This window comes from Octopus sinensis, linkage group LG2, assembly GCF_006345805.1.
Source record: "Octopus sinensis linkage group LG2, ASM634580v1, whole genome shotgun sequence".
Classification (NCBI taxonomy): Eukaryota; Metazoa; Mollusca; class Cephalopoda; order Octopoda; family Octopodidae; genus Octopus; species Octopus sinensis.
The window spans coordinates 120,109,802-120,112,997 of NC_042998.1; the positions used below are offsets into that span (position 1 = coordinate 120,109,802).

At 35.2% G+C, this 3,196-nt stretch overlaps 1 protein-coding gene across 10 annotated transcripts in view; it reads left to right on the plus strand.

Annotated features, from left to right (window-relative positions):
* The first annotated feature begins 2,871 nt into the window (after nt 1–2,871).
* LOC115231823 (kalirin) overlaps nt 2,872–3,196 on the plus strand; it is a 567,567-nt gene continuing 567,242 nt past the window's right edge. For 4 of the 10 annotated variants that reach the window (XM_029801778.2, XM_029801761.2, XM_029801758.2 and 1 more), the window contains exon 1: nt 2,874–3,196. This exon is cut by the window's right edge and continues 251 nt beyond it. The gene's annotated coding sequence lies outside the window, so the exon portion shown is untranslated. The other 6 variants (XM_029801756.2, XM_029801786.2, XM_029801768.2 and 3 more) reach the window with 3 other exon arrangements.

Below are 3,196 nucleotides of genomic sequence, written 5' to 3' on the forward strand. Positions count from 1 at the left end.
TTATCTCATATAAGCACAAGTGCACAGATTTCTGAAGGAGAGAAATATTCGATTAAATTGCTTCTAATACTTGAGTAGAACTTATTTTATCGACCTTGGGACTGTAGAAAGATGAATTTGACTGTGGTAAAATTTGAACATAAGACTAATAATAAAGGAAAATTTGGTGTTATCCATACTGGACTGACGAAACAAGATAATTTCTCACCGGTGTCAGTGTCGAGATAATGTCCTTTATCAGATATATTAAATCTAAGCCAACAAGCACATTTCATATAACCGTTTGAATGCTAGAAATAGCAATCAAATTCCTCTCAATTCACAAGCATCATCTTGAATAAAAACAGGATGGTCTTTGATAAAATGTCTGTAGATCAGGGTTGTCCTGACGGTTAACATACATCTTAAAATAGACCGGTACTTTTTAACCATCTTGTCTATATGTCTTCCCTTTACTATTCATCATCCCGTTAATTCCTACATATATGATAAGAAAAAGTTATCTTATGCACAGTACAATTTATTAATAGCCTTATTACTTTAACATTAGTGTCCTTAAAAATCAACTGTAAGGAAAATTAATCTAGTAAAAACAGTTCAGGTAATGATTTTTAAAACCAAAAACAGTTTCCCCATAAATCCCCAAAATTTCCCCAAGCTTAAAAATAACAGAGTTAGACTGTTTGTTAGAGAAGTCACGGAAATATGACGAGTTTGTAATTGATGACAGGTTTGAAGTTCTAGCAGGAATACATCAAAAATGTCTTACTGTTTTCCTTTATTGTAATTTTTCAAATTCTAAAAAGCAAATTTCGAGACTGGATGACAGAAACTGTAAAGCGTCGGACAAAATATTATGCGGCATTTGGTAATGGTCCGTTATTCACAGAGGGGTAGAAAAAACAAGTACTTCTTGTATACTGGATCCGATTCAAGTAACACAATCTTTTTCCAAAATGTATGGCTTTGTGCTAAAGTTGGAAATTATAATCATAAGGTCTAAATGCTATTTAGTTACATACTTTCTCATTCTGAGTTCAAATTCCCATGGTCCACGAAATAATTTTAATGAGAAGTTGGGCACGTGCAAGTGTATGCAAAAATGTATGATGGTTATATATTGAAAACGTTAACCGCATCCATATCGGAGGTTTGAAGAGTCTGAGTACACGCCTTCTCTTTAGGCTGAACGAATAAATATAATTATGGATTTTGGAGAAGGAGGTTAGTTGATATCACCAACATCAGTATATGACTGGTACTTTATTTAATCGACCCCAAAATGATGATAGGCAAAGTTGATGTTGGCGGCGAGCTGGCAGAAACGTTAGCGCGCCGGGCGAAATGCTTAGCGGTATTTCGTCTACCGTAACGTTCTGAGTTCAAATTCCGCCGAGGTCGACTTTGCCTTTCATCCTTTCGGGGTCGATGAATTAAGTACCAGTTACGCACTGGGTTCGATATAATCAACTTAATCCGTTTGTCTGTCCCCTCTGTGGGTAGTAAAGAAATAGGTATTGAACTCAGAACGAGGAGAGGGAAGAAGCACCGCAAAGCATTTTGACATTCTAATATTTCTGCCAACTCGCTGCTCATTTAAGGACTTGAATAGGGGACAAGGTCGGAAATTTTTAGATGGGGATCTGTCGATTACATCGATCCAGGTATTCAACTAGTACTTTAATTTATCGAATTCGGGAAGCAAAGTTGATCACGGAAGGATTTGAACCCAGCACGTACAAAGCAACAACAAAATAATACTACAAGGTATTTTGTATAGCCAACTATTAGCAGCGATTTAAAATTGACTATACCATCCATTAAATATGTTTGAGGTTTCAGTTTAGTCACCTACACACTCCTACAACATCTGGTCTTAGGGCTGTTAGAATTCTGTTGATTGGTAGAATCGTTAGAGCGTTGGATAAAAGCTCAAATTCCGCCGAGGTCCAACTTCGCCTTTCCTCTCTTCTAGGTTAGTAAGATCGATTTAATCGACTAACTCCTCCCCACAAAATTTTGATGCGTCTTGCTGTATTTATTGTCCCTTTATATTTAGAGTTCAAATCTAGTCAGAGTTGACTACACTTTTCATCTCTATGGGACGATAAAATAATATACCTGCTAAGTGTTAGGATTACTAATTATGCTATAACTCTAATTCAAAATTTGTGGACTTATGCCAAAGTTAGAAATCATTATTATTATTATTTATTCATTTCGAATTTTGACGTCCACACATACCTTGATGAGTTTATAAGCAAACTAGTGTTCAGAACATGGAAGTATAGAAGTACGGTTCACACAGCTATGTAAATTACAACTGCTGTTGCTTCACTTCATTCAGTAGATATTTTTACACTCAAAACATTGCTTTCAGAGACGACTTGATGGGAGTACAGCAGCCAACATTCATACCTGCTGTATCTCTCATTCTACCGCGATTGTTTCTTCAAGAATTTTGCACACGACTCTCTTCTGTTTTCATGCTCTGCCGCTAACCTAACGATGATTAGAGCGAAGTACTTGACTACACAGCCTTAGCCCACTCACTCTACTTCACTTACTTTTAACTTAAACATTCAGCTAAAATCATGATCGTTCTAAGACATTAATTACTGGTAATCGTTGTTTAACATTAAAAAATATGAAGTAAAAAATTTTTAACGGCTGCTTAGTGTTTTGTTAGTATTTTAAATATTAGTTTATTTAATAACCAGAAATAAATAGGTTTAATAGATGAAATGAAAATGCTTAAACATGTAAAAAATAATTTAATGAACCATTCTAATAATTTTATTTCAATAAAGCATTTATATAAAGTCAGTGTATATTTTTGAAATATGAAATAAATAATGAACAAGAAACAAGCCAACCAGCCCACTCAACAAGAAATCTGTTAAAAGATGTGAATGTAGCTTTAGGCAACTATGGTCTTTCATAGTTTTCACAATTCCAAAGCGCGGTTTTGAATGAGAGACAGAGAGAGCGGGAGAGAAAGCGAAGAGAGAAATACTTATTTATCTATATATCTCTCGCTGAACATTTTAATAACATTCGATACGGGTAGTAGCGAAATGTCTTCTACCACACTAAGAGCGGCGGTGAATTTTTGAAAACTTCAGTATTCTTCAAACAATTCTACAACTTTCCTCCTTTCCCTGACTCACACGCTCGCCAAGCTCAATTAATATCG